Source organism: Diadema antillarum, unplaced genomic scaffold (assembly GCF_040938485.1).
Source record: "Diadema antillarum isolate AM-2024a unplaced genomic scaffold, OU_Dant_1.0 scf00000198, whole genome shotgun sequence".
In the NCBI taxonomy this organism is placed as follows: Eukaryota; Metazoa; Echinodermata; class Echinoidea; order Diadematoida; family Diadematidae; genus Diadema; species Diadema antillarum.
In genome coordinates, this window is record NW_027271087.1 from 259,325 (window position 1) to 273,668 (window position 14,344).

A 14,344-nucleotide genomic window follows, 5' to 3' on the forward strand; every position below is an offset into this window, starting at 1 on the left:
TGGCGGAGCCCATTCATTGTTATGCTAGTGAAAGTCGCACACAACTCCGTCTCAAAAATAGAAACGGATCCCTGGGCACCTTGTGTGTTTGTGTCAAAAGAGTCCATCAAACCTGCTCAATCTATGAGCGCTCCAATGACATATTAACGATGCAAATAAATGCCAAACATGACAACATACTCTACTCCATTTTTGCCCAAGGACATCATGGTGTTGACGTTTACGATCTGAAGAGATTTACTTCTACTTTTTTTTTTTGGTTCTTTTTTTTTTCAAGCGCAACCTCAGCAAATCTATACCTTGCATCCCCGATGTCTTCCACGGTTTACAGAAAGCATCGCGACTGAATAGCAATGCAATTTCGTGATCTACAGACAGTCAGATTGCGAATTTACGTAAATGAAAAGATAACGTAATACGAAGTCTAAATATACAACCTTCTTTATTTAGAACAGATGATGATGTTATTGATAAAGCGATCATCGCGTTCTGACAAATCAATAAATCGATAATAAAGCCCCGCAGGCTTGTGGAGAATACACCCAGTAATCAGAAACACTCAGATATTAAGAACATATTATAGGGCGTATGTGAATGAATCAGACAGACTTTATAGAAATATAGATGGTCAGAATTTTATAGAAAATATAAGCGTGGGCTTTTTAGTTTATGGATATGAACATAATGTAACTTTTATTCGTATTATTCAAATGTATGCCCAATATCAATCACAACGTTGCATGTTTTGTTAAAGAGTGAAAATAAAGTTTGAATTGATTTAAATTGAATTGATTTAATGATAATAGTAATAATAATAGTGGCCTCTAAAAATGCGCTAAAGTCCATCAAGAATGATGCTCGTGGCGCTCTTACATAACCAGCATGAACAGTACATAATACAACCATACAATATTCAAATACGATAACTTATCAGAGCAAATGAAATAATGGTCGAGATTGAAGAAATACCAACAATTCTAGAATTTATCCGAGTCGGGGCAGCCATGTCCTGTGTCTGGTTTCTCCCTGTCTTTAATATCATGATTTCTTTAGGGTCTCCATGACATTAAATCTTAAAATCTTAAATCTTGGAAAATAGTGAAGGTAGAGAAGAACAGGGGAGATAACTATTGGATGGTTCTCAAAATGCTTCAGTGTGAGAGTCAGAGTATATGATATGACCATCAAATGATTAGATGAATACCAATTAACACCAATAAGATAAAAGAACAATATTCGGTATAGTCTGTCTCTCTACTTTCAACATCTTGTATAGATTTTCTATTTATGTGCCTTACCATAAGTTCAGTAATAATCATTCTGTTGTCTCCATTGCCAACAGGTTAAAGGAATGGAATAGTTTTGATTAACATAGGGCTTCAGGTTTCCAACCTCTCAGGAAATACGAACGAGCACACAATTCTAAGAGGAATTCAAAGTTTATTTGATGAAAATCAGTTTTGAAATGGCTGAGATATCTACATACACGGAGGTTCGAAGAAAAGGTGGGACCCACTTTTTATTAGGACCACTTTGTTTTACTCTGTTTCTGGATATATCAGCCATTTCAAAACCTATTTTTCATTAAATAAACCTTGAATTCCTCTTAGAATATTGTATGCTCTTTGGTATAATTGATTATCATAGGTGGTCTCTAATTTTCTAGCAAAACTTTAAAATCTCATTCCGCCATCTCAACCTATCATCCCTTTAAGCTTCTATCCTGCACATCTGTAAATTGACCTATCAAAGAAATGAAAGGACGAAGAAAAACGGAATAAAAAGGGAAGGATTTTGTCACTCATAGCAAGTACAAACAAAACAACGTACTTTAAATGTCATTTGTTTGTTTTCGTTGATTTTTTTTTTTTTTTTTTTTTTTTTTTTTTTTTTTTTTTTTTTTACTCAAGTGCTTCAGTTACCCGACATCGTCCACAAATCGTTCCAACAACTGATGCTGGGGTATAGACTCATGCAAGGAGGTACACATCGTTGGTTCTTGGTAGACAAATAGCTGGCAGCGTACTTCAATCTGGATGTCACTAATCGATGTAGAACAGTGAGACATTTCTCGCTTAAGTTATTTTGATAACGGGATTAGCAGCAAATTGCCCTACATCGACGTAAATAAAGCACTGTATTGATCAGTGTTTTGGTAGTAGCCATGATAAAAGAAATCATGGGCGTACATACTCGAGCAGAATTAGAACCTACGCCCTCCTAATCTCCGGACAGGCGTCATCTCCACTATACCACCGAGCTTCCGCCTGAAGTGCGTGGAAGTTTGAGGTGTCTTTAAATTTAGTGAAAATAAAAGCGATGGTACATCACAGCGGTCCAAGCATAACCATATCATAAAAGCCGTCTTCAATAAATCCCAATAAATGCAACTCAGTAAAAACTCTTTGGCCCGAATTCACGAAGGTGGTACAAATGAAACCATGGTTTAAACCATGGACAAAAACCATGGAGCGCCAAGTGTCTCACGGAATATTTCGTTACGAAATTGGTTATTTCGTTGACAAAATGACCGTTTCGTTAACGAAATTATCATTTCGGGGACAAAATGTTCATTTAGTTACAAAATGTTGCCATTTCGTAACAAAATGATAATTTCATCGACGAAAGTTTAATGACTGATTTTGTAACGAAATATTCAATGCGACACTTGGCGATCCATTGTTTTTGTCCATGGTTTAAACCATGGTTTCATTTGTACCACCTTCGTGAATTCGGGCCATATAGTGGGTATGATTGTGAACTCCTCAACGTAAATGATACAGATAGGCAAAGCTGACTCACAATGGTTAACAAAAAACCCAAAACCCAAAACCAAAAGTTACGTCAATATCAGGAAGCTTTGGGGGCTTCAAATATTTGCCGATATTGCGATGTATAAGTGTACAACAGGTGTTGAAACAACACCTGATAATCAGACCAAATTCTCCCGCTCCACACCTTTTAATCTTCATCCGTGTTTCGCCCCGAGAGTTACACGCTGGTCAGTATGAAGAAGGGTTGCTGGTCGAAGACGAAATGGGTCATAGTCACTTGTCCGCCCAGCCTAGCAAGCCAAATCTATCCCATGATGCAACGCGGGGTGATGAGGCGTTCGATCAAAGTCATGCGACCACTTTGAATCCACTGAATCTTGTCTCCTGCACGCCATGGGCCTTAAGCAGTCGAAAGCTTACTCCTCCATTGATCAGTCCACATTTGGTTCGTGGCTGGAGAAAAATGGGATTAAGGTGGAGGTAAAGGATACAATTTTTTACTGTATCTTGTTTTAGGCCAGATGAATGTGGGTGTGTTTGCGTGTGTATGTGTGTGTGTGTGTGTGTGTGTGTGTGTGTGTGTGTGTGTGTGTGTGTGTGTGTGTGTTTGTGCGTCCGTTTTCCCTTTCGCTGCTCTTTTTAAAACACTGTCGAGGTTGTATCGTATTTTATAAGAATTCGAAGACATGTGTACAGGATTCATTCATCCATCTCTTTTAAAAAAAAAAGCCTTCAGGAAGAGCAAGAAGGACTTTCCCTGTTATGCACCAGCTGTTATAGTCAATATAATGGTTCTGTTTGTATTACTATACTTCTCGTATAATTGTCCTTTAACGCCGTTGAATGATTCATACATCCTATGAAAAATAGAGCACCCATATCAATCTGAGTTGATATTCATTATTTCTAATACCCTTTAATCCGAATAAAAAAAGAAATAAGATTCGTTAATATGAAAATGATTTATATAACAACATGACAATTTGTATGATAGGTATATGTTTACATTTATATGCATATATATGATATTGTGTGTGTGTCTTCTCCTTTGCCAAAGATATTTTTTTCGCCCTTTACCAATGCGTGTAAATCGTTGAAAAAGAAATAATAATGCAATTCTGCACAAGGTGATTCAACCTAACTCAATCATCTCTGGAATAGGGCGGTTAATCATTTTTATTTTCTTTCCCTTTTTTTCTCTGTAGCGACAGTGCAAAAATTTAATAACGTATTCCCGTTCTTTGACCTTTGTTCTGAAAAGGGAGTGAACCGTGTATTAGTCATCACCAGCAATAGTTTTGGATTATTCATTCAATCTCTTCATGCATACCAGCCGAGTATTTCGATAAAGTGTTGATAACAGAGAACGATCCAGTTTTTGAATTAATCTATTCATGACTCGCAAACCCTGTTTCCCGTATAGCATGCCGCAAATTAATCTCAATATTGCAATGATTGACAGCCCATTGAAAGATCCTCGCTTTAACTCACCATCGTCATGGATATTTATGTATCACCAATTTCTGAAAGTGAACACATGATTCTAAATTCTTTATTCCCATGAATAATACAACAGAAACGTCCTTGGGTTCCCACCTCTCCTAATTAATCCACACCATGGTATAGCGCATCATTCCATAAAGAAGTAAAGGCCGAACAAATGAAACCCGTCGTCCCTCTAACGGTTGCGAATCATTTTCTCTCGTTATCTTTTTTTTTCTCGTTCTTTCCGTCTTTCGCTTTCCCTCTCATTTTTCTTCTTCTCCTTTTATTTTTTTTTCCATCTGAGGAGAGGGGAATAATGTGACTGAACCCTGATGGGGAGAGTTTCGGCAAATATGGTTCTTTCACGACACATAGCGAGATCGAGGTGGGAAAACCTCTCGAGAAAAAGTTCAAGATTCTTCAGCTGAAGGTGATATTTGGGACGTTATAAATAGAGCACAGATCTGTCACTCAGTTGGGAAATTCAGAGAGAGAATAGGGGGAAAGTTTGGGCGTGCTATCATACGGTAAGGCATTGACGTATAGATTCAGGTGTGCGTATACTGGTCCATACTGTTTATAATCATTACGGGAACACCTGTGCTTTATAACGATACAATATTCTCACTTTAAGTAATGTAGCAGTCTCCCTCCCCCCCCCCCCTCCTCCATCTCCCTTTATGATGAATAGCAGTAACAATGTTTTGGGCTTATTTAGGCAGGGTAGTCTTTTCGGTGTTAGCAATGTTCTTCAAGAAGATTTATCATGCCTCAATTATGACCTCCGTTTTGTTTTGGCTTTAGAATGTGTTCACCTCTTTCTGTCTTCGCAGTGATGTATATAACATAATGTCACTGTCGTCAGCACTGTAAATGTTGCACATATTGATAAAATGAAGAATGTACTCACCATGAAGTATACAGCATAGCTGCTGGCGCATTTTTCTGGTTTTTTTTTTCTTTTCTTTGTTTGTTCTTTTTTTTTGTATTGTTCACGGTGGATTTGATGTGGCGTATACAAGACTCTTAATTCCAGGTGCATTCATGTAGTCATTTTACATGCACCACAGTCTTAATGATAGTAGCTTTGGATGTGATTCCCATTGTTCCTGTCGTATTTCAGTAGTAGGCAGGCTTTCGGCCCCAGTGCCCAGTGCGTTCAGTCGCTGCTGGGGAAGGAGAAAGTTTCATAATAATCAGCATTATCAGCGCCTCAGTTTGGCATTTGCTTTTCGGTGGGGAAAAAAGCAATGCATCATAAGAAATAAGCTGTAGCATCAAATGACAGAATATGTCGTTTGATTTGTTTGCTGCACTCTTGGGAGTTACAAACTGACGTGAAAGCTGTTTTTTTTTATATGAATGTATTATCATCATTATTCGTTTTGTTCGGCTCTAGCTCTATTTTTTTTCGTCGACGCAACTGGACAACGGAACCGAGGAGAAGAGTTGAAAGTGGGTCATCTCCCGTAGGGCGCCAGCCAACGTAATATAAGGGATTTCCCGCGCCTCGGGGAGAAAAACTGACAAACGAAGGGAGATCCCTGTCGAAAAGATTTCACTTCAAAGACTCCTCCACTCGACAAAGGCTACTCTGTAGTTTCTTCTTGGTAAACCCCAACATAAAATAGAATGCAAATAATATGTATATAGATCTTCGGAGAAGAATGTCTCTGTATTAAGGAGTGTATAATCATAATATTCCCAAAGACATTATTGTTTACAAGGAAACTGCACACTACAAGCCATGTTTTCTTTAAAGCAATCCTCTCCAATTCCACCAGTCTTAATTCCGTATTTGTCATGAAAGTTACAACGTAATAATGGTATTTCAGTTCACAGTCTTTTTCTTGATAAGATTGTTGTACTGATATGGTTTTATTACAATTGCATTTTGTTGGAAAAGAAATTCATGAAATGAAATGACATAGTAGGACAATGATTCGCTGAAGGTGTGCTATATGTAGCAACAGGTGTCGAAGGTGTGTTATAGAATTCATTTTGTAGACTCTGCGATCACGCCGCTACAGAAAATCGTAACAATAACCATTGATGTAGGCGATATTCGACGTCATAGTATGGGTGAGTTTTCAAGTTACAATGGTTGCAAAGTCTCACAGATATTTGATGGTTATTCTTCCCAGGTTCCACAGAAATATAAATATCCTATCGTTCATTCCATTACATTTATTTCTCTTGTCCAACAAAAATATATACAATTGTAAGCACATCATGATTATATGAATACTTTATATTTCATTCCATTACATCAGTTCTCATGTCCAACAAAAGTATTTCCAAATGTAAGCACATTATGATTACATGAATACAGAATGTTTCCAATAATAACATCTGTAAGTGAATTGTTATATGATAAAGGCACTACGTCATATACAAAGTATATATATATATATATATATATATATGTATGTATGTATACATATAAGTATACATACACAAAGAGAGAGATTGTATTTATATGCATATTCATATAATATATATATTCGTCTTTCCTGTTTTATTTCTCGATTTTTTCCAAGTGATGAGTCTAAAAATTCAAACACACTTGATCTTTAGATTTTTGGTGAATAATCATAAAATGATGCTGTGAAATGATGTTATTATTCCATTTCCTGGTCCTTAATCTCCCCCTCCCCCCCCCCCCCCTTTTTCCCGGCGGAGGGGGGGGGGGCGATCTTTTTTTTTCCCTCCTTCTTCTTCTTAACACGTCTATGTATTTCAAAATCTCAAACAAAAAATTACGATGTAAGTGACCATGTGCACCTCCCTGCCCGCTGCTGTAGATAAATGTGTTTTTTTTTTAAAAGTCACTATCTTTCACGACCCCTCGTGATATACGAGGCCAAGCTAGCAAACGATTGTGATAGATGATGATATACATGCATCTCAAAGTTTGACCATGCACTTTCGGAGATCGTTTTGAAAAATTCACACGTTTGGATTTCCATCTATAGCATTTCTCAGATTGATCGAGACACATGCTTCAGCTGAGAGCTTCGACATAACTGTTTGATATGTGGTGACCTCAAGTTGTAAGGCTTTTAACACAGCACATACACACACAAACACTCACAGACAAATAAATAAAGAAACACGCACACACATACATTGGATTGGGTTCGGTTTACCTTGGCTTTACGAGCATGGCACTCATGAAGGCTTTTCGGTCACGGCTGTTTCATGCTGTGGGATTAATTGTAATGCTGCAAATATGGCTAACACCGATTAATATCCAAGCTGTGAACATTAGATAATCCATATGATATATGAAGAGTTCGGTTTTAAAAGGTACTACATACATAATTTCAAGTTCTGAGAAAAACGCGATTTTTTAATTATCATACGTGTATTTACCAAGCTCAGACTGGAATGGCATATCCCCCTATTATACTGCTAGATGATACAACACTAAAACCACTCTCTAAGAAAATCTAGGTCCATTCATTTATTTTTCATGAATTAAATATTTTTATATTTTTGTGGACGTAGTACCTTTTGCAACCGAAAGTGGATGTAGTACCTTTTGAAACCGAAATTTCACATGCCAGAGATATATTTAGTGTGATGTTATGATATGTTTCGCGGATTATTTTTTTTTTCAGCAATGGTGTTGATGGGGATAGGATACGAGATCAAGGGGGCCTAGGTAATTGACAATGCCCTGCCCTATTTAGCATCAAGAATAACAAATCAATGTGCATCGCTAATGCCCCACTTCTCCCTTGATGACTAATATTTTGAATGAATGACTGTCATTGGTCATAAGCATGGGAGGGGATCCATTATGGGTGAACAGTTATAGATGGGGAGGTGTCACAATATTTCACCAGGTGATTTCTCTCTTCCGTTTTCTCCTTTTGTTTTTCCCTCACGAGCTTTATCTCAAGATTTCTTATCGTTTTCCTCTTTGTATTAAATTTTTGGCTATTTTTCTCTCTGTGACTTCTCCCTTCACGTGTCTCAAGAATACTGTTTTCATTATCTTTTCTTCATTTTTTTTCAATGTAACTTCTGAGGGAAAAGGTGGAAAAGCAGCATCTGAATGTGCTGTATTTTCTCAACGATGTAATTAAATTCATTACATGAATTTCATTCTTGTATGTTCTTTATCAGGTAAGACAAATCTGATAGTCTAATAGCTGATAGAAATCAAGACCGTCGATGAGTAATATGACCACCTATACTAAACGCACATTTGGTATTACCTTTGTGATATTGTATAAGTAAAAGATGTTATTTACAAGAATGAATATAAATCTAGTGTATCTTTTTTCTAATTTTTTTTCTAATGTACTTTCAAGCCCTGGGGCCTGGTACTTGACATCATGCACGTATAGAATATCACAGCATACCCACAGGTAAAGCACTGTTGGTAGGGATGTCAGAATTCCATATCATTGTATACATCTAACAAAGTAACTTTGCTTTTAGACAAGTTGTCAAACACTTATTAGCTGTTAAGCGATTTTTGTAAGAAATAGACCATACCTGCAATGTGTCTGTACTTTATTTTGGGGACAATTAATGGCTCAAACTCAACACCCTGCTAGCAGTAACGCACGGTACCGGTAACTAACAGTAGATGCAGTATGTGGGACTACATGAGAGTCGCGTAATTTCTCCAGTTTTCCCTTTGCTCTTAACGACTGCTTTTAATTCACGATCCTTCTCCTGGGATGGTTTGTTTTGTCAAAGAGTTCTCCTTCATTTTCCTACATTGCTTGATAAAAATGTAATGAGTTTTTCAAGATTTCAGTTGGTCAGATTTGCGTGGTGATTTTAACAGAAAACCAAAAAGCCAAAAGCCAACCTCTTTTGTTTACGGATGAAGTCAGTAGACAATGGTAAAGGGTCAAGCCAATGCTGCACACTGATTGGTCAATTTCCCGATAATGTCATTGGAGTGGATGTAGTACCTTTTGCAACCGAACTAAAATGGATGTAGTACCTTTTGCAACCGAACTGATTTTTAAATGTAATTTTTAACACTTTCTGGTTGGAAATTCAGCTTTTCGTTATTATAGGTGTAAAGAGGTCCTAAGAATGAGCACATCAAGACCAAAAAGTGGATTTTGATGGAAAATGGATGTAGTACCTTTTGCAACTGAGCTCTTCATATATAACAGGCGATGATGTTCGTTGCCCCCCCCCCCTTTTTTTTTTTTTTTGCATTTTGTGTGAGTTTTTCCTCTTATACGGTATCAGTCGGCGTCCATATAATTTTTCAGTGTCCTTTAGATACTTATTTTGAATATCTTTTGAATTTGGTAATAAACCTAAATTTAATACATATTTACCCTGAATGTAATATCAAACCTAACTTTAATAATCACATCATTATTAAATCTAATACATTTAACCTCAAATGTAATGGCATGAGACAGCCTTGAATGTGAAAAATTTTAACTTCTTTAGCAAAACATTGACTATAAATGTAATACATATTAATCCTCAGTGTAATGTCAAACCTGAATTTAATTTTTAACCTTCAATGTGTTGTCAACCCTAAATAGAGTACATTTTAATCCCAAATGTAAAATCTACCCTAAATGTTATTCATTTTGATCCTAAATTTAATACCAACCCTAAATATATTGCATTTAAACCGTATATTTAAAGCATTGTAGCCCTGAACGTAATACACATTACCCATGATGCTAAAACTGGAGACGACCCCTTAATGTAGTAGATGTTTTTATTATTAAAACGTAACGGCCTCCGTATTGAAAAATGCAAGCCATTTATCCCCATGATATCTAGGTAGTGATAAATGTCAAATTTATCTATATGTAAACACTTTAGGCTCTCAATGTTACCACTTGCATCTGAGTGTGGATGACTCATAAAGGCTCTTTCTGGGAAATGTCAGGGTAACTTCAATCTATCCATCCTTTGAAATTGTATATTAACCAAAATAACTTTGTTTCAAACGGTTACGAAGGGGCAATGGCTGCTGAGGGTTAATTACCTGTTTGGTAAGAGCATGGAGCTACAACTACTCCATGATGAAAGTTTTTCGCTTCGGAAGTAACAAAGTAAAGAACTAGTCTTAAAAAACACTCAAAGTGGGTATCTTTCCTTTGCCTTACATAATCAAAGGTATATATGGGGTTTAGTGTATGCAAGTCGATATGAAGAAACCACATTACGTATCGAGTGCAGTAGATGTCATGGTTTAAATTTTCTCTATATTTAATCTGATCTTACTTAAAATAAACAATTACGAGAACGTTTATCTGTTTTTGCATTCACACTTTAATTGTGCCTTATGTATACCAGGTATTGTGTACGTATGCATTTATTCATGCATGCTTGGACCTTAACGGGGATGGCTAGTAACTGATCAGTGGGAATCAGTGGGAATGCTGGGGGACGATTGTTCCAATTCTTGTGGGATTCATTTAAGAGTAGATTATATATTTATTGTTGTGTGAAATTTACTGTGCAGGTATGTTACCCTGGAAACATTAAGCTGCACATTACTTTAATATGAGACCATTCTGAACCAAATAATTTTCACACAACAATATATATATATATAATGTACTCTTAAATGAATCCCACAAAAATTGGAACAATCATCCCTCAGCATTTCCACTGATTCCCACTGATCAGTTCCTAGCCTGATTACGATTGATTGAGTGCAGTAATTTAAAGGATATTCAAGATATCGCATTTGATACATTTATGTGTAGGTCAGTTGTATCACAAAACATCCTACCACGTAAAAATTTTGCAATAAAGCCTAAATTATGAGGAGATATCATTATTTTTCTCAATACACAATGACTGTAGACGCTTTAGTTTCGAAATATTTTTATCATAACTATTGTTCATATTTTGTATATTTAACAATACTTAACTTTAATTATACTTATTCACATTTTCGGTTGTTTGTTTTCCAACTCACATATTAGAACTATTTTGAATCACTAAAACTGGGTTTTTGTTTCACCTGCAAATGGTAAATAATGCCTTTAGCTGCATAGTTATGAGTCATTTCATTCACCTTGGTATCTCCTACATCAAAGAGGCATTAGAACCTGCTGGGCTGCTCTTGATTACTACAGGCAGAATTTTCTTTTTCTCACACACAACCTCCGGGGAACCTCCGGAAGCATGCATAATATTAACATTTTGTAAGTAAACAGGTCTGTTACGATGACTTCTCATGCACTCTCCTCCACACAGATCAATTCTCTTTTTTTATTCATCTTTTTTTACATCGCTTAATTGCAGACTGCCCCAGAGAATAATTGTAACGCGTCGTCCGAGGCAGTCCCAGCGGCCTGTAGTCCGCTCGCGACTGGTATAACTGCTCTATAAATTTAGTTGAGACTGTACCTGACGAGGAGGAATAGACGTAGACAACCCAGTTCATTGGCAAAATTGGGAGATGTTCGCTAGCGCAAATTGTACTGCGCTTACTTCCAAGGCATGAACTGTTTGCCAAGCCTGAATAGACAGAAAAATCGGTCTGTTCGGAGGAGTTCTATATCATTTTTTTTTTCACTTTGGCGGTTCTTCTCCGTCTCCATGGAACACATCCCAGACGATAAATTTAGTGATTTTTCGGTCTGGAGCCTAATATACTTTTTTGAGCCTGCAGAGAAAAGAATGCCTATTGCTGAGAAGTGGTATGATTAGTAGAGCAGGAAGATTGAAAAATAATTTGCTTGAAAAGAAGTCCTAACATTTCTTTTGTACCATCACATCTATATCGTATTTCAATAGTGCACTGTCCCATTTTAAGTGACTCATAATTTCTGGATTGAAAGATGAAACGACGTGCCTGGCCCACAAAGGAGCAGAAATGTCGAAATGTCCGATATTTCATCCTCATTATTAGTAAGTCAGTACTCACTGCATTCAGTAAATCACCTTAAAAAATGTCACGGGTAGAAAAAGAGGGTCTTGGGCATCATTCTGTAACACATAACCAGATTAGCATTCAAAAAGCAAAAGACAGTAATCAAAGTCCGTCTTTTCAAACACATTTATCGCTTCATTTTTGCACCTTTGAATTTTACCGACAGGATGTATGCGATGAAGACCAACTACCTGTTAAGAATATTGAAATAGTCACATTTGAGTACTGCCAGTGCATGTAATTGAGTGTGAATATTTACAGATATCATCTCGTTTCAAGTAAGTGCAAGGAGGTACATGTAAAAGTTGAGCTCGCCTATATAGCACGTCATTGGGAATTGTGTAATATATTATGAAATAGTTGAATCAATGCTTTTTAGTAATAGTCGAGTAGAAACTTTTTAGACCTGGAAAAGTTTTTAAGTACAAGGTTTTTTGTTGATTCGTGTTCTAGAAGGGTATTGGAGTAAATCTAGCTTGGTTGCCACCTGGGCAACCTTGGGCAACTTTTTTTATTAGCCTAATTAGCATAATTACGTAATTAGCATATATAAAATATGTAATACATTACTCATTTTGATACAGAGAACCAGAAACATGGGAAATAAAACTTTTTAAGGGGTTTTCATATCGAGGAATCCATTCATAACATTAATTTTCAATTTCAAATTATTCAAATGTCTTAAATACCGTAATTAGCGTAATGAGCGTATACGTATAATAGTGAAGTATATGGTAATATATGCCATTGATATGACCTGGAAATGCTGTTAAGCCCAAGGTTTTGTTGGTGTTGTGGTTGATTCATTTTTAAGATGGGCATTGAAGTTATCTGAGCTTGCTTGGTACCTTGGCAACCTTGAACAATCATTTTTATTAGTCTCATAAGCATATTCAGCTAATTAGCCCAATATGTCAAATGTTCTTAATTTCACTGCAAAAAGCCTGAAAACACACGTATAATACGATTTTCAAGTTTTTTTTTTAAAGACCAGGAATTCATCTGTTACACTGGTTTGTACTTCCAAACTATGTAACTGTCTTAAATATCATAATTAGCATAATTACATAATTAGCATATTATGTATGTACAGTATACAATAGTCCAGCAAATGGTGTCATAATATGCCATATACATTAGCGCAATATGTCTCCATGGAACACATCCCAGACGATAAATTTAGTGATTTTTCGGTCTGGAGCCTAATATACTTTTTTGAGCCTGCAGAGGAAAGAATGCCTATTGCTGAGAAGTGGTATGATTAGTAGAGCAGGAAGATTGAAAAATAATTTGCTTGAAAAGAAGTCCTAACATTTCTTTTGTACCATCACATCTATATCGTATTTCAATAGTGCACTGTCCCATTTTAAGTGACTCATAATTTCTGGATTGAAAGATGAAACGACGTGCCTGGCCCACAAAGGAGCAGAAATGTCGAAATGTCCGATATTTCATCCTCATTATTAGTAAGTCAGTACTCACTGCATTCAGTAAATCACCTTAAAAAATGTCACGGGTAGAAAAAGAGGGTCTTGGGCATCATTCTGTAACACATAACCAGATTAGCATTCAAAAAGCAAAAGACAGTAATCAAAGTCCGTCTTTTCAAACACATTTATCGCTTCATTTTTGCACCTTTGAATTTTACCGACAGGATGTATGCGATGAAGACCAACTACCTGTTAAGAATATTGAAATAGTCACATTTGAGTACTGCCAGTGCATGTAATTGAGTGTGAATATTTACAGATATCATCTCGTTTCAAGTAAGTGCAAGGAGGTACATGTAAAAGGTGAGCTCGCCTATATAGCACGTCATTGGGAATTGTGTAATATATTATGAAATAGTTGAATCAATGCTTTTTAGTAATAGTCGAGTAGAAACTTTTTAGACCTGGAAAAGTTTTTAAGTACAAGGTTTTTTTGTTGATTCGTGTTCTAGAAGGGTATTGGAGTAAATCTAGCTTGGTTGCCACCTGGGCAACCTTGGGCAACTTTTTTTATTAGCCTAATTAGCATAATTACGTAATTAGCATATATAAAATATGTAATACATTACTCATTTTGATACAGAGAACCAGAAAACATGGGAAATAAAACTTTTTAAGGGGTTTTCATATCGAGGAATCCATTCATAACATTAATTTTCAATTTCAAATTATTCAAATGTCTTAAATACCGTAATTAGCGTAAT